At 37.0% G+C, this 24891-nt stretch overlaps 1 protein-coding gene across 4 annotated transcripts in view; it reads right to left on the minus strand.

Annotated features, from left to right (window-relative positions):
* The window catches only part of EPHA7 (EPH receptor A7), a 94198-nt gene that overhangs the window by 62109 nt on the left and 7198 nt on the right, over nucleotides 1-24891 (minus strand). The gene's annotated exons all lie outside the window — the stretch shown is intronic.

Consider the following 24891-nt stretch of genomic DNA (forward strand, 5'->3'; position numbering starts at 1 on the left):
TGTTTGCTCTGAAAAGGACTTAGTCTTGAAAAGGACTTAGTCTTGATGAATCCAGTGGTGTCACTATGGTTGGTGTCATCCAGTACGGTAACGGTAACCATATCTGGACTATCCAGGCTTCGCCCAGACACTACAGGGAAACTAAGGAAACTCCTCGCTCGCTTCTCCTTCAACAACTGCATGTGTCCTATGGTGTCAGCAGGACCACCGGCTGACATCTACGGGACCTTCTACCCGCATCCTGCAAGAAGGGCTCTGGGTAGCTGGAGGCAGAAAGTTCCCAGGCTTGACGGTAACTTATGGTGTCACCCCCATGAACCTCCTTCTGTACCAGACCATAAAGAATCTTTAGTAATGTTTTTTTGTACAAATGAATTGTAATTACTGTGTATCACTCAATGGCAATACTAGTGATATTAACTGAAAAAAACAAAATGTACACATTTAAATTACAATACCATATGAATGATTATAATCAGTTGCAAGATACTTTTCCAGAGCAAAGAAAACTAAACATTTAATTTGTGCAAAAAACATGTACATTATAAATAACGTAACAAAACCATCATATTGGCATCTTATAGCATAAGAGAAAAAATACATAAATGGAGATTCTCAGATTTTTGTTACTACCAAATTTAATAAAATACATAATAACATATTATACAATTATAATATAATTGTTGTGGTTTGTTACATCAGATTGCAAAACAACCCTATATTCTTTAACACTTCCTTCCAGAGTTACATAGTTTTTGATTTAAGTTTTGAATAGTGATACATAATTGAATATACGCGAAGTAAGGTACAGCAATAATGAGATGAGTGATGTAGAGGACTGCTGTGTGAAGTGGAACGTAAATGACAGGCCAATGAGCCAAAGAATTGTGTGTATGCCAGCATTGATAACAGTGATTTATATAAAGCATTGAAAGACAATTAAAAGAAGCAAACACACAAAACATACTGTATGTTTTGCACGCCTGCTTCTTTTAATTGTCTCTCAATGTTTAAAATGTTACATATATTTATGGCTTTATTCATGAATTGACAAGAGAATTTCAAAATTTCCTTTCGGCCAAAGTAGAAGAATTGGAAAAATTATCTCAATCATCTAAGTGGGAGAATTTTGCCAACTCGACTACTTTGTCCTTACGTTGGAAATTCCCTTGTCAATACCCTAGAATTCCCTCTTTTGTGAATTTTGATAAATGTTACCCCAGTCCATCCTCAGAATAAAGGGAATTGCATTACATCAATCCTTTGAGCGGATATCTGCTAATTACACCAGGATAGGATACAGGCATATAGGGATTTGGGTCAAGAGAAGATATGGATTTGCTCTGGGCCTTTTATCATGTTATGTGATTGCTATATTAAGAAGCAAATTTGCTTGTTTTTGAAAGTGTTGCGTAATGGAAAAAAGTGTAGTTTTCTCATTAATTTATAAACACTTTCTAAGCTAAATTAAACTTTTTTTAAATAGATATTGCTTGTAGATTACTAAAATAAAAATCACAGTTTTCCCTTTCTTTCAAGACAAATAATACTACATAGGGGGTTGTCTGGTTCTCTTAGAGCAAACAAAAATAGAAAAAAAGGAATCTCTTTCTTTGGAAAAACAATTACACAGAGGTACCATTACTATAACTATATGAACAACTATGGTAGTAATACAGCCATCAACCATTGTTGTTAAAAGTATGAAAGAATTTGGGGTTCTTTTACACCAGTTGGTAGATTGCACCATTTGGTGGCCTAGTGTGAATTTTTAATGTAGCCCTTTTTCGTTATCGATTTCTGTGCCACTTCTTGAGCCTTACATTTTTTTGATTAGTATCTCGCTCCTCCTCTTACTGCCTGTTTTTTGTTCAGAAAGTCAGAGAGACAGACTCCACTCCGCTCTGGGAGTGGTTACTGCCCAGTTACAAGACTACACCACGTCCCAGCGCGCGGGCATCATCACGTTGTGTCAACTCTGATTGGTCGCATCAGCGCAATAGCTTAAACCTCTGATTGCAGGACATTGTCCTATAAGGAGAAAAGACAGCTCCATCGGTGCAGGGACAGCAGCGTCGGGGATCACTCCCACTAATGGTGTCACCAATCTCTGTCTACCCCCCTAGTCACACCACTGGATGAATCCCATTAATTGCAGGCTGATGTCATTAATGGAAAGAGACAGTTTAAATTACTGGACGTTAGGCAACATGAACGGACAATCAGAAAATGTATTTAACTGTTCAAAGCCTCTAGAGTGCTGAACTGCAGTGTAAAGACACATCCATATTTAGACACAAATTTTGTGAATTAAATATTTCCTAATGTACATTTTAGAATTCATAAGTACACACAAAGATTCAACTATGCTTTAATGTGTTCAATTTCGCTAGATTCTAATGGCTTGGGGTGACACATGCTATTAGTTAGCAGCGTAATATGCAGAGACCTTATGTGCGCTGCCTGAAAAAGGAGTACAAAAGCCTCATAATTATTTAATGTTTCAGTTTTTTAATGAACTACTTAAACTTAATTTTATGTCAATGGTATTTGCCAGTAATATGCCTTAAAAGCCATTAATTCTGACTCCTTTAATTAGCATCCCAACCTACTCAAATAACAGAAACTACCAAGGACTGGTGGAAGTGAACTTCTGGCTTCTTTTCGCTCAGAAGTTATCAATGTGTTTTAAGAGCATGAAGAAATCCGATGGGTAGCTAGAAACAATCCTAAGACACACTGTTCCACTCTTCCTAACGCAAAATGCTTCCATGTGTGAAATCAATGTTTTTTTGCTACACTTGAGTTATTAGACAAAGAGTACTTTCCTTTTAATAAGCCTCTTTTAGAGGTCAAGTATTACAAATGTAAGAGCATGTAATAAGGTGGTTACATTACAATTTAAGCATCAAAGTCGAGGGCCTTGTGTTCGCGAGAAATAATGATGTGAAACTCACTGCAGAATTGACAAGCTCAACTGTAATCGTTTAACGGATACTAAGTAATGTTCTAAACAGGCAGTTACGTGGCTTAATTTATTAAATTATTTTGTGAACGTCATGCAAGCAAACCACTGTAGGTAGAAACTAATTGCTGGAGATGTATGAACACATGGGTGGTAAATATAGCCTTTTTTCTATATTTATTATTATTGGTGTATGTGAATAGATAAAGGCAATCATTATGTAAAGATTTAGCGAAATAAAAGCACTGGGTATCTTAATCATATATAAAACCTGAATATAATTTAAACAGAACAAAGAAATCAGTCTAGTGTACAATCTCCACTTAGTCCAGAAAGTCATCAGTGTGAGAGATCTGACTCACTTAGTCAAACCTCACCCCTCAATGATATATATATATATATATATATATATATATATATAAAATCATAAAATACTCCAAGTGTTTAGAAAACACAATTTATGCTAAGATATCATGACAGTACTGCAACTTCAACATCATCCATGAACATGTCGTTTAAAGGCAAGTAACACACTTAACCTTCTGTGTTTTTGCAAAAAGGCTTCAATGCCATAATTGTATATATAGCATAGGGCAATTGTCTTAATGAACGCACAGTGTCTCCCTATGATTTATCAATTAAGTATGGTTTATATTTGAGAAAGCAAGACCTCCAGTTCTCCATGATAAGTCAAGTGGAATTAAGAAATTGTTTCAGGCGAATAAAATAGCATGCTTATTACCAGGAATATTCCAGGCCTATCTTTAAGTTAAATGCATATTGATGTCTATTTTCCGTGAGCTTCAATGCACTTTACTTAAAGTGCGGAAACTTTTTGAACGTTAATGGTATATATACTTACAATCTGAACTGTTATGTTTTGCTAGCATACATAGGTCAGCTTCCATCGACTTCAACCGGAATGCTACTAACTATGTAGAAGCAGGGCCGGCCCAAGACAAAATGCCGCCTGGGGCAAAGTTTAAAATGCCGCCCCCCCCATTATCTACCCTTCCTCTCCCTGCCGCCCCCCCATTATCTACCCTTCCTCTCCCCCTCCCCCCGTGAGTCTCCCTGCTCGGTCTCGGTGCCGGCTTATAAGGCTGAGCGCCGGAAATGACGTCACTTCCGGCACTCAACATTACAAGCCGGCACTGAGACCGAGCTAGAGGGCTCGCAGAGGAGAGAGAGAGGGGCGCCGACCGAGTACTGACAACTTGGTAAGATAAAACCACTCGGCGCCCCTCTCTCTCTCTCTCTTCTCGGTTTAAAAAAAAAAAAAAAAGGGCTTGGAGCGGCAAAGTGCGGCCCCTTCAAAAGTGCCGCCTGGAGCGGTTGCCCCACTCGGCTCCATTGTCGGGCCGGCCCTGTGTAGAAGAGTTGACGCTTCCAAAGGGGGAGTTAAATAAAACACATTTAATAAAAGACATCTTACTTTCAAGCTCCAGTTACTAAAGAATACATGTATTTATTTGCATGCAGTACAACATGCTCTAAAACCTAAATTGATTGTTCCTTTAAGACTTGTGTTTAATGTATCCAGTGCTATAGTCTCAGTTCTGTCAGCCTTTTTGGCACATTCTGGGGAATATGTGCTCCGGCAGAAGCCCACAGCAAAACCATTTGGAGACTGATAATCCTGTACAGCGCACAATAAAATAGATGATACTGGTAATATTTTCTGATGAATAATGTGTCTTTTTTTAATTGTAACTTTAAGTTTATAATTGTAAAGCGCCTTATGAAATAATCAGCTTCATTTTACGTCCGGCAAGGGATGAAATTATCAGCTGCGGTATTTAGCTGCATGGATTCTTTTTACAATGTTTGTGTGTTTGAAAAGCTATTGATAACAGCTTACATTTCATGAAAGTTCTATAAAGATATAGTTGCAATTTGGAGATACTTGCTTATGTTGAAAGCAACGAGAACACTGAATATTATCAGTCCAGCTTGTTTTTTTTTTTTTTAACAACTTTTACAGAAGCCTAATTGCTAACAAAAGTAAATCTGAATGTAGAAAAAGGAGAATATTTTAATATAAGGAATATGGCACAATTTATGTTGCAAATGATGTACAAAGTAATGAAACAACATCAACATATCAAAACACATCCAGCTGATTTTATATCAGCTTTTTATTAAAATTAGTAAAACAAAAACTGGCAGCATTATTGTAACCCTTAGCATAATATTACAGTTCTAATATTGTATAATACAGTCATTTTTATACTTTTTGGTAATTTCTTAGCTAGAACATTCTTCTTTGATAGCCATAGTGATATACTGTCCAACTTCGGTAGAGTTTAAAGAATATATGGTATCCCTCTATGGTTGGCCAATAAATGACCTGCTACACTCTTATACTTTGGCATCATGCCGGCATGTGTATCCCGCAGGTCACATACTAAAGGATGGGATCAGCCTCATGAGCAGCATGGGAGGTGCATCAAGCAATGGTTTTATCAGCTTTCAACTAGGTTTTTCCATCAAGGTCATCATGGCATTATGGCCTCCATCTAGTGAGGAAAGGGTATGCAAGGGACCTCAGTAACTTATAGTACATAATTGATGTATTCATTTAATAGCCTCTGATATTAACCATTTATTAACAACTGTCCTTCTAAATTCTAGTCTTAAGTAAAAAAAAAAACATTATCTGGAGATTTATTACTTAGTGCCTTTCTGGAACAGCATACATGATGAAGAATGTTTTTTAGGACCCCATCTTAGTTTGCAAGGAACATTAGTTGTTGACTATCCATGATGAGATACGTTGAAAAATTATTTCCTAATATTAAAAAAAAATTATTTTAGGGGACCACCTTGTTAAATGTTCAGACCATTCCAGCAATGGCCTATATCGGTCATAGTTATTCTTGCCATCACAATCCTTATTTAAAGCATTAATGAAGCTTGTGCTTTTTTACTTGTGGCAGGGCAAGCATTACCTGGTCAATTCCCTGGGTCCTAAAGTTATCTCCCTTCTCCATATCTACCATATACCCTATAGCACCATCATATGCCATAGCGCTGTACAACGAGTAGGTCAGAGATAACAGTATATGGAGGAATAATAATAAAGATAGCGATAAGAGTCTTTCCTTGTGGTATATGCACTACTTAATATGTACATTATGTATTTCAACCTGTAAGCACCCTTAAAAGGGTTTATTTTGTATGTAAAATATTAAAAAAATTAATTTGGGAAAAGTGACAGATCCACTTTAACTGTACTGTGCATCTGTCTGATCAAATACAAGAACACATGCTTGAAATGATGAAGCATAGCTTACCATGTCATTTATTTTCTTTTTTTATGGTTAAATAATAATGGTACCAACATTGGAAAAATAACATCACTGACTTCAGTCAAGGACAGTAAATGCTGAATGCCATAGCGCCGTCTCTACTGTAATGCGGATATATGCTGTGTAATACAGATTCTTTCTCATTCCTCAACACTTACCCATTCATTTCCTTTCTCGTGTCAATGTTCCATTTGCCTGCTTTTTGAAACCTTCAGCATTTTCTAGCTCTCTGTTTTCTATGCTTATTAAACCAGATGTACACAATGGAATGAAAATCTCAAGTGTTTGCCTCTGTGCAGTGGAAATAAATTGAATTTTCTCCCATTTGTTAATGTTAGTATGTCTGTAATGTGTCTTAATTGTATAAAGAATTAGGCGTTGCATCACTCCTCCTGCCCTCTCCTTTTTTATTAGATGTGCTAGTAATTATACATGCAAATTCAGCATCTTTGCAATCTCAAATCCAGATAATGTTTTGTAATTAAGATAATGCAGTATTTTTACTTGAGGCAGATTGCAAAGGATGTCAGGAGTGTAGACATAGTATTTGTAGTTCCAACTTCACATGAAGGTTGAAATAGCATTACATATAGATTCAGTTTATTAGTGCATTATTTTTTCTGATTTCAACACGTTTTTTTTTATTATTATTATTTTTAAAGGGACATACCTGTGTCCCAGGACGCCTCCAGAACAATAAATGCTCATGGCATATATAAGGACCTTTATATGCATTTATTAGGGGGAAGCTGCAGTTGCAGATCTACATAAGATGTAGAGCATATGATGGCTGGAGTGTCTGTTTAAATACACACAGCAGAAATATATGGCATATGTACCATTGATCAATACAACATGGCACAGTTCCCAAACTTGGGCTCAAGTGAGTTCATTGTAAATTGTACATAAAGCTAACCTCAGCAGCAAAAGCAGCTCTTGACTTTAGATTCTGGGCAAAGTATTTCCTAGGAATTTGGATTCAACCAAGTGAAACTCAAATCGTTTGGCAAATTTAAATTCAAACAAGAAGTCAATCAAGAAAGCATGTTCATGTCAAAAATTGTCTTTTTAAAATAATTAATAAACTGATTGCAGTGGTATCTTCTAATAAAAGATTTAGCAAACATTAAACAATGGTCACATCTGTTGCAGCTATCCTTTCAGTGATTACTCTCGCGATCACAAGAATTATTTGAGAGAAAATAGCCATTGTATAACAGGAGCAACCAAAAAGACTGTGCATGTACTGGAATATACAGGTGATCCCAGAAAAATAAAAAACAATTATATATATATATATATATATATATATAAATTAATTTAAAGTTGATTTAAGGAAATATGAGTTGAAACAATTAAAATAACAGCTACAAATTGAGGAATATTTAATTACCTTATCCCGGATGAGAACCGACACAGAAGGAGTTTAGACACATTTTCAAAAGAAATACTGATGACTCTACTGCCTATCACAATAGAATATTATTTTAATGCGTCTGTAAGGAAACGGCAAGGCTGAAATCAGAGCTGCTGGTAAGTATAGGTAATACGATCACCAACAAAGCTCTGAATGAAAAAAAAAGAGTTAAAAGGTATACAGCCCTTTCATTCCTTTCAGAATCACCCTATTATTCAAGTGTCCTACCAACCTGGCCACCGATTACTACTGTAAGCCTGAAGACAAACAGTTCATTCACTGGCTAATTCCTAAACGACAATAAACTCCCTGCTGAGAAGGGGTTGGCATTAACATGGCATTACTGTATACTGGCATTAAACCAGTATATTATCTTTTTTCCTACAAACCTTACCTTATTGTTTAGAACATCCCTATATTTTTTTCTGGCCGTTCTGTAAAATATGAGTAATGCACAAAGAAAAGTGCTGTTTAAAATTGAAAACTGCTGACTACATTACTTTTCTGTGTAAAAATACAACGGCATATTTAAAATATTTATAATATTAAACTGTACAGCTGCTGATATATGCATAGAAAAATAAAAATAATAATAATAATAATAATAATAATGATAAATTGTAATTAATTTACTTCATAGGGGAAAGTGCATTAAAAAAAAACCTAACACTATTAAAAATCACTCTAACCTTAAGATGTGACACTGTTACTAAATCATGAGAGAACGACACATGGTTTCTCTCAGGAAATTAGAGTTTCCAAATGCCATCATTTTCATTTAATGAACCTTTTCACTTGATTGAATACTATATATACAGATCATGACGTAATTAATCCTGGAGCTAAGATTTACACAGGGAGTCTGTTGGCTGCAGTGAATGCATCTACTGAAAATTACAGCATTCCTCTTTTAACAGCCTTGCACATTTATACCAAATTACATAAATTTACCATAATAACTGCATTAAATGAGTTATGTGAAGCAGAAAGGACTCGCATATTATAAATGTACAACTAACTGTTTGGCAAGGAAGCAAGCATAAAACCAAGGGGCGAGGGGAATTACTAAAAGCATCCCACTGATCTCAATCTCTTTAAAACAATGCTTACTAGAGACAACGAAACATATACCGTAGGCGCGGTGATTCATATGCCTTATCCAGTGGCATGTCTCCAAAGTACATGGCCGACAACGCATCTTCTACGTTGCAGAGTCATCTGCTAGTGTTTGGAGGATTGTGAAATGACAGCTGATATTGTCGTACTAGGTCTTGTCAGATTTATACAAAAACAGAACATCTCTCAGAGAAGAGCGCATAGCAACTCCCATACAAAGTGTAACAGTCTGTTTGGCTGAGACAACACCAACAGTGGGGCTTACTAGCCTCATCTTTTCTGTGGTTGCACATGTGCAATCCCGTTGCATGGCAAACAGGTCAACCAACAGATCAAGTCACAAACTTTCTGTCCCTACGCAGAATATTAGCACGTATGGTTCAAGGCAAAGAAAAGGCTTCAATTTAGAGACGGAATTCACACATTTATTGAGTCCGCCCACTATGAGAACCATTTTGTAAAATACAACAAAGCACTAGTTAATTCTTTTTTTGCATATTAGTATGAGGTTTGCATGATTTGTTAGGGAAATCAGGGTACTCTGCAAGGTATCTAAGAAAGATAAGTCTTTTTTTCCAATGATGGTGTGTACTACGCAGAACGTGATCTACTAAAAAAAAAGATACCTCTAAAACGACTATCCCTATAGATTCCAAATGAGGCTTCTTTCTAAACTAGTTGTACAGCCAAGGTGCTAAATGTGTTGGTGAAATTGTTCCTTATAGCTTGCCCAGATCCATATTCTGACTCGTGATAGATAGAGAACATGCAAAACAAAATTAAAAACCTTTCATTCTCCAGAGCAAAGTCTAATCCATTTCTTTTGTTTTCTTTTTTGTCTTGACACAGTCTGACAACTAAAATTACATCTATGCTGACAATGCAAAAGAAAGAGAACCGCGATCCATACAAGTGATTTCTTCAGAGACCAAGTGGCAGAATAGGTGAGAATTACCCATTATTCTAAATAATGGAAATGGGCGACATCTATTCACAGAAGTTCTCACCCCCTCCACATCAGATTAATCAGGAGAATAACTGTTCGGTCTCCCATGGTAGATGCAATCTCCAATGTCCCAAAGTGCTCTTCTGCTTGGTTAACTCCACAGGAACAGCTGGACACAGTGACAATGTTAAACCAGCTGTTAGCTTTGCCAATCTTATTTTTCCCTTCAGACAGAAACAAAAGAGAAACAGACACATCCTTCAACACCCATAGCTCACAGCATGACATGCCACTATTGGTCCAATATATCATGTGCTGTCACTTAACACAAAGAAGCTGTCTTCTTATACTGCAAATACACACATATAGACAATTAAATCAACCATTTTCTTCTCCTTTACTCCTTGAAATCAAGCAGGAATGTCTAGGTTATCTAAACATGTTCTCTTTTGGAGTGACAGGTAGTTGAGGTGTTACAATATTCACACTGAAAATCTGTCTGGTAGTAGTACTGATTAAAAGGGATTAACGTGTATTTTTAAAGATCGAGGCAGAATCGTTTTGCACCTTCCATCTGCATACATTATAGCAAGTGTGTTAACTCTGTAAATTCAGAACCATCTAGGATGATCCATTAAGTCGGAGCCTTTACAAGTACAACCCCGAACTGGTTTATAGTGTACTGAAAAGACCTTTAAACTACTAGCTACAAAACATGAAAAGCACTTGGGAGTGTTGGCCTCCTATCATGTATGCCAGCAGCAGTCTAATCTGTGACATGCTTAGGGGTCTAAGGGGAAAAGGAATTATTTCTCAAACTGACACACCACCATACGGATGACTTGGACTCTTATATGTAGAGCACACGCTAAAGTGCAAAATGAGCCGGTAGATCACACACTAAAGTGGAGCATTTTACTTTTTCATGGACTGGGATGGGACTACAAACAGTTCACAAAGGAAAAACCTAGTCTTCAGGGGCTTTAAGCCACAGTCCTATGTTTTTGTTGGTGAAGATGGGTTGGCCATTTATCTACCAACTTCCCTTGAAGACTTGCTTGGACTGAAGTTTTTAGAAGGTACACATCCACACATAACACATATAAACTGTCTCAAACTCTTCAGGGATTCAGTGATGATGAAAACATATAAGGACTCCAGTAAAATTACTCAGTGGCCTGTTGTTTGCATGCAGTGGTATTGTGACGGGATCCCCTGTACCCCGACTGCGTACTCCCGCCAAACTTTGCTTCCTCCAGCGATTAACCCCTTCAGTGCCAGACAGAACCAGCGTTGTAGAGAGAAGGGGGGGGGATGCCGCTGCACGGCAGATGCATTGGCACTGTGGCTAGCCGAAGCTGAGCTACAGTGTTACTATTGTGTTACTATTGTCCTAAAAAGGACAATAAAAGGATCATAGCAGCCCACCCCAAGCATCGGACAGCAGATATTTATACATACAAACATGACGGGATTAGGGTTTTAATCCCATCAACTACCAGACAGCACAGGATGATTTAGACCAAAGAAGGGGCTGGGCAGGCAAGAGTATGCCCAGAAATCCTTCAGTATCCTCCTCCCAAACTCAAATCTACCTCCATGTGTCCTCGGCCTCAGGGGGTTACTGTGACAGGTATCAAATATAACAGTAATACGGTGCAAATGTAACAGCAATGTCATAAAGTAAAGCATAAAAGCACTCTGCAATTATTTACAGTACCTAGGAACACGCATTTCAGTGCAAAACCACTGTAAGAAATGCAAACCCTGACCTACAAAATGCAAATAAAATGGATACTTAGCTTACCTAAGCTGTGTTAACATATGCAAACAATATAGGCCCTTCCAACATGCACGCTCGCATCAGACGTTACACGAGCATGAAACAGGTTAACACTGATTTTAACCCTTTGACTACCAGAAAGAAGCTCATCCTGGCTACCAAATAGTTAAACTGAACTAAACACTAAAAATAAAAAAAAAACGTGAAATGTTTAAGTGTCTATTTTCTCATCGTGCATCACTGCCGCTAGTATAAACACAAAACCCGAGGTAGGGGAAGAATGTCTGACTAATCACTCTTAGGGATATATATTTGTATAAATCAATTGTAAATCAGAGTCCCTAACAAGGTAATCCACCCACGTAACCTCTCCGGCCCCATCCAGTGCCTGTCCTACCAACAGAATGCACTGTGCAATTTCCATCAGCATGACAAAGCTCCGGGCAGCTGACAAGCAGAACACTGGTGACGTGACAGTCTAGACCAAAAGAGGCATTTGGCAGCTATGCAATAATAAGAATCAAAGGGGCCTACATATGCTTAATGATTTACTTATTTACTTATTTCAGTCTTAGTGCACATCTATGGTTCTTGAGAAGGTGCAACTACCTGCTATTTCCTAAAATGTCCTAATTGGAGGGGCAACCCTAGAAATAATAAAATCTGAACACACACCTACATAAAACTTAATATAGGTGCATCTCTATCAATACAGTAAGAACAATAACCACCCGGCTATGGGAACCTACACCAAATATGTTTTGTATGCTATGTGGATAACATCGATGTGTAAGTGGCACTGTTGCTTGAGACAATAAGAGCTTAAAAAAAACCTGATATTTTTAAAGAGACTGTTGTTTTAGTTAAAAAAGAAGCACTGTTTTTTTTTCTTATTATTTTTACAGTTAGAACACACTGTCCTGTGCTGCAAACCTGATGAAATAGCAGATATTTATATGCTGTCTCTTCAGACTCCACCATATCTGCGACTTTCTTCATCTAGAGTACAAAAAAAGTGAATAAAGCGGGGACGCTCAGTTCGAAATGTAATTCCAGAATACAAAACAGGTCCTGGGCACAATTGTGTTGCAGGTTAAAAAAAAAAAAAGCCCCTATGCACCAACACAGAAAAAAGGAACACATTGTTATTTATGTCTCTGCTTGAATAATGTATCAAAATGTATGCGTATACCAGCAATACATATTTTTTTTGCCATTTTAAAGTGTTTTATGCATGCTTCCTGTGTAATTGTACATTATTACAAAATGATAATCTTCCACCCCCACTCTTCCTCAGTCTAACTGCGCTGTGAAAAGGGAGAATACAATTACGAGAATGATGAGCGGCTTACATTCACAGACATCAAGTTACCAATATGCATAGAATGAAATACATAAAAGGAGAAACACTTGCCGTTCCAGGTAAGTGTCAAAATTAGATGGCTTTTTTCACATTCTGAATTTATAACTACTTCTTAAACATTTTTCTTTAAGAAATGGAAACTTCGGAACTGAAAAAGCAACTGAAAGAAGAGAAAAATAAAAAAGTTTTGAATGTAGGTAAAATAAAGAGATTAACAGGTTATCAAAATAAGTCCCTCGCAACTGGGACTTAAGCAGTAGGGGTCCTCCTTAAGAATCGTGATGCATGTGTACGATCAAAACTTTGATGCAGTTAGATGTTAAATGTAAGTGCAAGTGAGTTGGAGTTTTCCTAATCTTTTGCTTAGTTTATTTTGATCAATGAGATGAATTATGCTGATCAGCATCCCACGGGGGTGTTGGACCTGTCACTGTGGATAATTTGTGCCATTAACACTCTATTGGAACTGTGTCCTGGTTTGAAGGGCTCTATAGTTTAACTACAATTAATCTTACTAAAAAATGTTTACCTAAATCATGTGTATTTCAAATGCTTAGCATTATGGCAAACACTCCACGGGACTGCTTTATGGTTAATATTACTCGTATGTAATGATGCAATTAATATTAAAGTACAAGCAAATATACAGTAGTAGGTATCTAATGAGGTTTCTCTTTTAATAGAGTTATAGGGTAATTTAACAAAAGTATGTGTATTACTTCTGTTTCTATGGGGGGAAAACTAATAAAACCTCCAATAGCTTAAACACTTCTAATATGCCCCATACTCACTCATGTAAGAATTGCGCAGCCTTTAAATGTTCCTTTGAAGAACTCCTGAATTATGAAGGAACCGAAATTAAGGTCTTCTACATAGACACTCACAACATGGAGAGGAGTGAATAGCAGTGTTGCTGATTTTAAGACATTAAGCGCCGAGCTATACATCTCTCATCTCTTCAGGCATTCGGTGGGCTGGGAATGTAATTTATGTCACTCGGTTTAGGGTACATGGGGGCTTCACTGTAGATAAATCTCCATATTGTTTTGGATTTGGCTTGTAAGATTCATAATAGCCTGCCACTGACATCAATATAAATGATTACATAAATGTGAGAAGGCATGTTTTATTATTTGTCCAGATCTACTGATTTTTTTTTTAATGTGCATATATATTTAATATTAAAAAGGGATTTGCAATGCATTTTTTTTCTGTTTTCTTATATATTCATACCTCCATAACCATAAAAATAATACATGGCAAATACTTAAAGCTAACAAGCGAAATGACAATTTGATGTCATCTTAAAACATGTAATTTAAAAAAGAAATAGACGGCACACTTTTAACAGTGAGAATTTATCTTCTTCCATTAAACATACACGGCCTTGCAGTTTTTGCTATTTCCATGGCAATACGCCGCTGACTATGCATAAGGTCAGTGAATATTAACTTAATTTACACTTGGTTGAGAGCTGCCTGGTGTCGACAATAGAGATGTGGATCTTCAGCTGAGGAGTAAGAATGTGACAGAAAGCTGTCACTGAATAAGATGGATGATTGTATGTTCTAACCCTTCTCCCCCCTATGGCGCCACAATTCACCTTCTTCAGTATATCTACAACAAAAGGCCCCCTCTGAGATCCCAGTGGCCTTCAGCTTTATTGGTGCTAACAGGTCCAGACATTTTCATCGATTGGATTCTATACCTTTTAGACACAGGAGCTTGCCCTCTTTGGTGAGCTAAGCCTTGGCACAGATGTCTTTTCTGTAATTGCATCTCCGCTGACTGTTGGAAAGGATGCATTCGGACAAGCGAACATTGCCGTCAAGACAGAAAATGCTGCACCACTTATCTTTGGTTCCCTATGGCATTTCGGAGGCAGTGATATGTGCATAGCCTGCAGATGTTAACTGTTTCATTATATGAGAATTTACCACTATTTGTACACGGAGGAACTATGATACGTTATAAAAAGACAATTATTTATTATTTTGTTTCCTTCACTTTTGTGGGTTTTTTTTTCAAATTAATTTTAAAGAACAGTGGATATAACATTGAATATTTTTTTTTCGTTTTTACTTAATGTTAGAACTTATCATTACTCAAATTCTTAGCCAAGTGGTATTTATTACGTTCAAGATTTGTCTGTTCTAATTCAAATTCAACAATTTGCAGGGTAAACAGTGGTACATATTGTAAAATTTCGTTTTTTGTAGATATCTTTTGTAGAAAATATGAATTTGTCATGCGAGGGTAAGGGGCTTAGGCATTTCTTTTGTATTCACATACAGAATGGCTAAACCCTATTAAAATCGGGACTTGACAAATCCCAGGCGGAAGGGAACCATGGTTACCTAAAATATTACCGCCTCTGTACCTTTTCCCCTGGTGCCTACAAATATTAGGTTGGCTCTCCAATTGGTTTGCCTGGCTCCTAAATTGTATTAATATTCCTCAACCCCTATGTACTCTCAGTATTAGAGGATATGAAATATGGATTTTTCAACTCCATAAATAACCTTGGTGAGACACATCTGTCCTAAAAAGCCACTTCCCGGTTATCTCTCTAGGGTAACAATACGGCAGCCCTGATTTAAACAGCCCAAGGAAAAAATTCACCCAGCATTGATATTTTTTTGGTACATCAAGTACAGACACATTTGTTTTATGTTATTGCATTTTCACTACAATAATTAAGGCAATGGATGGCTACATTTTTTCTCTGTAAAAAATCAAGCTGTTTTTCCAAATATAAAATGTGCTTTATGTTTCTGCTTGAAAAATCATCAAAGCAGAAAGAAAATTGCTATTCAGGCTTTAGTTGGGTTTGTAATATCAGTTGTGACAATTCACAATGCAATATCTTCTGCCGATCCACAGCCTAAATTAAATTGAGACAGCTTTCTTTCCTTGACCTTGGCTGCACAGTCCCCAAAACAGGAGGGAAGACGATATTTTGTCCTTAAACACATATACTGTAATCTTCAAACACGCAATATTGTGAATATTATGAGCACGCGTAATTCTTAATGTTTTAAGAGCGACAAATTCCTTTATTTTTTTCACAAATACCCCAAAATACAAATCAATCTTATGGTATTCCAATTTAGCTTACATTTGGCATTTTATCCTAAACCGTCAGTCATGAATATCAGAAGATCAGTCAAACATATTCCCCGAAACCTGTACGTATACTCGATGTCCGCATCTACCCAAGTGATGAAAATAAGTCTCTTAATTCATAAACATTATGCCATATGCCCAAAATAAAATAATAAATAAGGTTTACCTTTTCAATCACAAATGCTTTCAACACAGAGTCAAACACATGCCTGGCATGACGCTTTTTAGAGCTGCGGGGCAACTGTGGTGTTATGTGCCTAAATGGCTTGAGTATTATCTCACAGCATGACTATCAATCAATGTCACAGCTCCCTGGGATTCCGGTAGTCAGTAATCGTCTGAATGATAATGAACAAGAGTGTGCCTACTCTGCTTACATATTCATATAGGCTCACAATGACGGAATGATCAACAGGGGTTTTAAATGTGGATTATTCTTTGGATATTTGCACTTGAATGGAAAGCAAACATTGACAAAACACAATGGCGCCCCATTAAAAATAGCCTGCTTGGTGACGAACATACTTGTTTCTTCATCCAAGCTAAGGTGAGTGTGACTAGCATTCGGTATTTTTAGGGGAAGACACAGTGAAGCAAATTGTGATACCCCATCATTTTTACGTTCCAATAAGTGGTTCTACAAGTAATGCCTCTCAAGAACAAGTAACCTTATGGCATCTTCCTGAGATCACAGGTTCACTAAAAGAATGCTGACAGAACCAGCCAGCAGAACAAGTGCGCATTTGTGTGCACCAGTGTGTAAAAGTATACAAGTATCGGAACATTTCGTATCATTGCTTTCTTCTTTTGCAGTTAAGTTGACAGATACCAGCTGCCCACTGTCCAAGCAGGCAGCACAATAACATCTGCACCCTGAAAATAGTGGATAATCTTGTTCTGATTAATGAATTATTGTGTGTGTTTTATAATCTAATCAAATTTAGAAGATAGTTCTAATTTATATAGGTTTCCGTGCTTTTGCTCTCCAAGTGGTAAGAATCTGTGGTTTGTCTCATTAAAACTAAAAAAAGGGAAGCAATACGTACCTGTATGAATGAAGTTTGTAGTTCTACAATCTGTGGCACCAGAATCATTGGGAATTCCGATTCTGTGCAAGTCGGAAGCATAAACCACCAGCTGTACATGCAGCCAGTATTTTGAACACTGCTAGAATTAGCCCACTGGACGTTTTCTTAACATTTGTCAATAACCAACAAACGAACAGCTCCACTTACAGAAATACTCCTGCCCCACTGCTCAATGGAATACTTTATGGGGGTTATGCATTAAAATGTTCTAGTGTGCAGTTTGAAAAGCAATCGTATCGCTATAAAATCCGACTGAATGGTCCAATCAGCAGGAACATTCTGTTAGTGGCTTGGTCATAAAACCCATTTTAAAACTTTGCATCAGAATAACTTGCCATACATGAACCCTTGATATTAACTCTCTTTGAAATTATAGAAAAAAAATCAAATAAAATGTAAGAAAAATAAATTCTCTACCAAGCCACCAACTTTTAGATCTGAGGTCAAAGGAAGAAAAAGTGTTCAACGCAGAACATGTGCATTAGCTTTATATTCATTTACATATCCACATTCATACCAATTACTGTAGATATTTTGTGGACCTAATAAAATGCATCAAACCAGTGGCTGACAAATGCCGAGAGATCTAACAGACAGGACGAGTTCTAAATAAATTATTCAGAAAGGTGAGGTTCAAGGAATGACATTTTTTATATGCCATAAATCCATGGCTTCCAAGTTCACGTACAATGAAGGCATTGTACATGATAATCGTTTTCTAAGTGAACTTGTCATCAGCAAATCAGGGGACAAACAGATATTACGTACAAATAATAAACTTTCCAAAATAAATATACAATGTTAGTATTATCAATAAGGTGATAAGGTGATCTGTCAGAGGAATACACAATAATTTATTCCTTTATTAGAGAAGGTAATTCTGGATAAAAATACCAATATATTTCATTTGCTTGCATAATGTATAGGGCAACATTTGGGCTCATTGCGTCACGTAATTAGAGGACCTTCAAGGTTTTTGGTACAGAAAGGGGCCTTTTGATACTGGCCCCAATCTGCTTGTTATGATGTCTGTAATATTGTACTACCTATCATACATAAGGTGTTTATAACATAACAGTGGCTTTTATTTTGAGCACTTATGACACACATTCAATAACATGTTCCAACACACAGCCCTTTATATCCAAAACAGGATGCATATATGGGGGGGGGGCTCAACACAAAATAGATTTTGTGTTTCACCACTGATGTTGGCCCAACAAAAAGTATCGCCTTCGACTAGGTACATAGAATTATCAAGTACACATGGAAAAAAACTAAAAAACAATCTAGTCCCCGCTAATTAGAAATAATTCTAAGTTGTAGCATTACAAATGAGAGGCACAGAGGAAGTCAACACAAGTCACAAGTGCGACCTGCAGCCCCAACCATGCAGGATTTATACTTAATATGTAATTCAAGATGCAAATGGTGACAATTTGGCAACCATTTTCATTTACATGTAAAAGGAGTAGGCCTCACCAAAGATGTGCCCAGAAGATCAGTTTAGCAGGTGGAGAAGGTAGACTTCCTACTGCCTCCACTTGGATGACGCTGAGTAAGACAGATGCTGCTACTGCCCAACGCTAGATCATGGTATGTATTTGTGACACTAGTGAGCCAGGAGTAAGGCTGGGCTTAGTTGTCTTTCGGTAAAGATGGGATGCAGATATTTAGAGAGTTTCTTCTCTCATAGTGCAGAGGCAGTACAAAAAGTGGATTTGAGGCCATTGTGCTTGTATAGAGATAGACTTAGTGCCATCATGTGGAGAACATCACAGCGCATGAGATTCTGTTGTAGAAATGCATAATATATTTAGAACATTGTACTATAGCTATTACACATGCTGATGAGCATTTTGGCATTTATATATAGATTCCTTCAAGATTGTAAGCTTGCGAGCAGGGCTCTTTCCACCTAATGTATCAGTTTGTCTTAGTCTGTCAATTCTCGTCTTGTCATACCCCTTGATTATATGCATTGTATGGAGCGCTGCGTAAACGGTTGGTGCTATATAACTAAAAGATAATATATATATATAAATACATTTAACACATTAAAGTGAAGATGTACTACCACAAACTACTACACATTACTACAACATAACTTTCATAGATCATGTTATGTTTAGTTTTTTAATATTACACTGCTGCCGATAAAAGACCATGAAGACAATTGATCTGTTTTGATTTTTATTATTATTTCACAAAGCATAACTGAATAAGGCTTTAAAAAATGTAAAATCTGATTTATAAAACAAAACTCCAGATTGGAACAATAAAATGTCTCTCTCAAGCCAATAGAGAATTATCGAGTCTTCTGAAGAGGAAAGGATACATTTCCATCTGCAAGTTCGTTTCACCTTCTCTTTTAATTCAAGAAAGCTTGGGGTGTGCATAAAGCTATCCAGAGAAACGGACAAACGATTCACAAAAGGGAGACTAAATGGGCTATTTAGTTCTTTTCTGTCGTCACTATCCAAGTATCTTCAAGTAAAGGATTCCGCAAGTCCAGACAGAATGAGCGGGAACACAGGCGCTGTGGTGGGCTTAGATGTCCTGAGAAAATAGCTAAAAGCTAAATCAATATGTTTTTGATTATAGTGTGAAGACGCTACAGAAAAAGCAGGAGATATCATCCGCAAGTAGTAGAAGGGATTGATATTGTAAAGTGGTCTGCGCTTTCAAGTGCTTGAAGCAACTGCTCATTTAAAAAGGCAGCAGGAAGTAGTCCCATACAAGTCCGAGATGATCACACTAACACCATGAGATATGACTGTGTCAAGGACAGTGAACTATTAGCCATCATGCGGCGTGTCCAACAATTTCCCAGATATTTTTTTCTTGCCTTTTTTAGGACGTGAGCAAGGCTGATTGAATCATTTTAATCGTCAACTTTCTATTTTCCAGCGTCACAATGAAATTTAACAAATAAAAAGGTAAACAAACATATGCTTTTACTTTTCTATTAACATTTTTCCCCATTATTACGTTAATATTTGCATTTACGGATATGTTACAAATTCTGGACCATCTCTCAAAAGAAATAAGGTGTAGATGGTTTAGAAGCCAAATGGACATTTTAAAAGTCGGCTAGATAATTTTTTTTTCTAGTAGCCATGGTTATCCGTATAAAAACACACATAATATCAAGAACTAGCATCACATTTTTAGAAGCCATCGCTACGTGGCTCCTTTCTTTTGTCAAGATCAGGTTAGTTTTTCAATACTGTGCTGCTACTGATAAAAGACCACAAATTTGACTGATTTATTTTATTTATTTAGTAATTTACATAATTGCATCGGGCTCTAGAAAAATTTACCAACAAATCTTATTGATAAAAACAAAACTCTTCTAGATGATAATAAAATGCCTCTCGACTCTTTTAAACAATTCAGTAGAAAATGAACAAGTCTTCCAGAAAAAAAATCTACATATAAAAAATACAATATGTTCCACATTTCCTCTCCTCTTTGTAACCATGGTTGGTTCAGAAATAACGACGCAAACCTGTTTCAGAGGAAAGAACAATTCTTGCTACTATGTACAGCTATCAGGTTATGCCTTCATAGCAGCCCTTTGTTTTGAGGATAAAAGAATGAAACTGAGGCTCCTCTTTTTCCTTTCTCTACCTTGATGAATGATTAAATCACAGTACAATTTAGTCAAAGCCCATCATTACATAGCTGATGCTTTTTGATGACTTGTTTGAAAGAACCCGTTCCAAAAGCCATAATGCTCATCAGCGTGTTTAATAACCAATAATGAACTGTTCTAAATACTCATAAATGTAGTCGCTAATCTAGCCAAATGTGTGGCTAAAATTAAATATTAATCTAGACGGTCGTCGACCAATAAATATTCTTCATAAAATACTTCACTGCTCTTCCAATGTACCTATACAACAACACACCATCAAATATATGATCAGTAGCCAGCTGCTTTGACCAGTCCGTTTCCCGGTGCTCAAAAAAACTCAACGAATGACAAATTTTTCCTGTGTGTTCGGAAACTTTTCTCCGTTTTGGCAACAGAGACCTGTGATTTGTGAGAAGAGCCTCCAGGCGCATCTTCACAGATGTCCTACTGCTAAATCCTAAACACTTGATTCTACATCTGAGCATTCTCCCACGTCAAAACAGACACGATTTTAATCGCATCCTGCGTGACCAATCTTCGCTTCAGCGAGAGGTCAGGTTGAGGTGATAGGAAAACGTAGCTTTAGATAGGACAGTTCAAGTGGTCTTTTCGGTGATTACGGTAAGTAATTGCTCCGTGGACTGCTTAGTTAACTGTTTTTTTTTTTCCTGCATTTATTTTAGCAAACCACGATAACAAGGAGACGCTAGGAAGAGGGAATTGACTAAAGCAATATGATCATGCATTATTAATGTTGAAGGCAAATTGATTTCTGCACTATAGTTCTTTGTGGCGATATATAAATTGTGTGCGTCGCTGCAGGCCTTGATAAACATGTAGAGAACTAACTCTGCCTTCCCAGGTGAGAAGTTACTGAAAAAAAGGCACTACGACCAAATTAATTAAACTAATCGCTGAAAATATAGCGACGCCTGGGCGCAGAAAGAAGACGTGCTGTTAGGAGCTGATAATGTACGGAATGTTTAGACGCCGTAGGGACTTGGGAGAAGCTTAGGTTTTAGGAAGGCTTATGATTCCATGAGCTATCAGTCACTGAAGACAAAAAATGAGTTAAGCCTTTAGCGGGGTCAACTCAGAATCACCTAGTATATTGCACGGTACAATGCTATGGGCAGTTAACGCGATTGCGGGGTTAGCTGCCAAATAATGATTTAATAATGACCTAGTTCTGTTGCTAACTGCAATTTCCATAACGATTCTCTATTGAGAGTGAAATGCGTGGAATGTGGTTGGTTTTTTTCTCCTCTCTCTCTCCCCCTCTATCTCTCTCTCTCTCTCTGTCCCCCTCTCTCTCTCTCTCTCTCTCTCTATATATATGTATAGTTTATACCGTTTCATTGTTTAAATATACCCAGGTATAAATTTTAGATAATTTGGGGGCCGATTGTAGTCTTTTATTCTGTGCTCAAACAGCTTGGCAGGAGGAATATCAAAAAAGGCCTGGAGTTTTCCCAAAACAGCAGAATATATCTGTACGGAACGGAAAGTGGGACGCCAGCTTTCTCACACTGATCTATAGATCAATGACAAAGCGCATTGGCAAGTGAGCTGCAGAACGCTGGCTATGGGGAAATTCACAATACGGCTGCCAGGAGGAAAGATGATGTACTGTGAATAGAAAATCTGATGTATGTTGGGGAGCAGTCATTTGGGACTGAAGCCACAACTGGGAGATATTGCAGCAAACAAAAACAAAAAGCAACCCTTCCAGAATAAATATCAATACAAGCACCTTGTAAATAGGTTTTTAATATTCTTTCTAAAAGAGCTTTTTGTTCTTTTTTTTTTTGGCAAATCGCTCTTGTGGTTTTTACTAAAAATAAAAAAAATAGGAAACCGACTTTCGGCCACCAAAGATCAGCAGCGCAAGTAAAGAAATTGAAAGGGTCTTTAAAAATAGGGTACCGTGTCTTTAACGCGGTTACCAGCTTATACAGAACACCGTGAAATGATAGAGGTGTCTGAGCAACCCATAACCTTCACTGCTAACTAGATTATCCTTCAACTTTAAAAACCCAGCTTCAATTCCTCTCCTGCACATATTAATGTGAACCGTGCTCAGCTACAAGGGTGTCTGAAAGCCACCAGTGCTACGCAATTATAGAGCAGACCTTATTAAAGAAAGCAATTTTAGTTTCCTGAAGGATTATAAAATTGAGGTTTGCATCATCAAAAAGTGATACGTGTAAACGAACGAGCTCTTCATCAGGACCCTGCCCTATTTATCATTACACTAGAATCAGAACGTGTATTTCATAAAAAAAAAGTACCACATTTTAGATGAGAAGGATATTGATGTAATTGTAAAAATGAGCACAGCCTTCTTTTTTCCCTCCAAAATCACTATTAATGTTGACATTTGTTTCAAACCTAATCCGATGGCTTATTTAACAATTGATATTTAAAAGCTTGATGTATTTCAATTCCTTGGGTAATTTGTTCACACACAAAAAAAAATGGTAATAAAGGAATTTAATTGAGGGGCCGTACATAATAAAACGGATATAAAGCAGGCTTGGGAAATGATGAGTTTGTGTTGAGGAGGTGGAAGTGAGTTCAGTGTGTTTGTGAAATGACTAGAAATGCCAAGTCGAGCCGCACGCACGCACGCTCTTTGCCTGTCTACAAGAACTGGGGGGAAAAAAAACACAGAAATGTGTTTCATGGAGAATTCCGCTACTTCCGTCACATCAGCACATCAATTTCGAAACCTTTTAAAATTGCAGAACAGAGGGTCTGAGGGTTTGGGGCAACAACGTCTCCCGGGGGGAAGGCATCACAAACTTCCCTCTGATATATACTTTCAATAATTTAGAATAACAAATAAGTAAGCATTACACTCGGTTATGCCAGGCATGTTGCTGCTTGGTATGCATTTGGAAAATGCTGTGCACTGCAGGATAAATGATCTTCTATTCCAAAGTTGCTGTTATCAGAGCTGAACTTCCCCACAATGTTCGCTACGGTAGAACAGCATACATTTGTTTTTAAGGGCAAACGTAATAAGTGTTTACTAAACCTTGACAGCGATTCTCTTATGATAACCCAACTGCGGGACATCTCAAAGTACCTGTTATGTCATTTGCATGTCAAAAAAAGGCTGTGCAAAATGTCGGTTGTGTGTTGTTTTTTTTTCTTTTAAATATTATATTTAGGTGCTAGCCAGAAGCAGAACCCTTTTTTTATGCGTTTTAACAAAAATTAACAATATATGTTTAAATATTTTAGCAGCAGTTAGTCATGTCGCTACTCCAAAAGGTTGTTTTTTTGCCCTTTCTATTGTAGTAATAGAATAAAAATAACATAAATAGGAGAGAGAATGTCCATTAATTAGCCTGGAAAAAACCTTTAGACATTTTACCTTATTCCTATTGTGTTATCAGGAACGTATTTATAACATTGTACTATTTTTGTCCTTATGTCCTTATTTTTGTCAACAGTATTATGAGTGGTAACCTAACACAGATAATAATTAATTATTTTTTAACTGCCAGGAATAACATTATCATATGTCTTCCATATAATTTCTCATTGGCTGGGTCTCACAACTAACTACACACAAAGTAAAATCTGGAATGTAGTAGGCTCTTGTGCTTATGTTTACATAGGATCATTTCTTCTGTTTTACTACAATATATGAATTTCCGTGAAAGTTACACTGAGTGTTACGCTGAGCCAGTGTTACACATCAGGACGTTTAACACAGCGATAATTTCATTTTTCCAAGTAGGACCGTTCCAGGTGAGGAACATAAGCCTACAAATGTGGTCAATACACAACTTGCCGTTTTTTTAAGTAACATCTATGACATTTCATTATGCCTTTTCCAAGGCCAGATATGTCACCCAGCCAATATTTTACCAGTGCCATTTTTCTTGGGCTCATATAGACCCGTACCCAATGTATTTTTCAGATCTATTAATCTACTTTGTGCCTAGTAAACTATTATAATTCATGCACTTTCATACTAGTTTAAGAATCCTTAGAAAGTTTTTACAAACTACATTCCTTTTCACTGCCGTGGCTAAAGCAATGTCCAACTCATGAAGCTTAGTATTAATTATAAAAATATTAACATAATCTTTCTGACTATACAACAGAATCCCATCACAAGG

Source organism: Spea bombifrons, chromosome 3, assembly GCF_027358695.1.
Source record: "Spea bombifrons isolate aSpeBom1 chromosome 3, aSpeBom1.2.pri, whole genome shotgun sequence".
NCBI lineage: Eukaryota > Metazoa > Chordata > Amphibia > Anura > Pelobatidae > Spea > Spea bombifrons.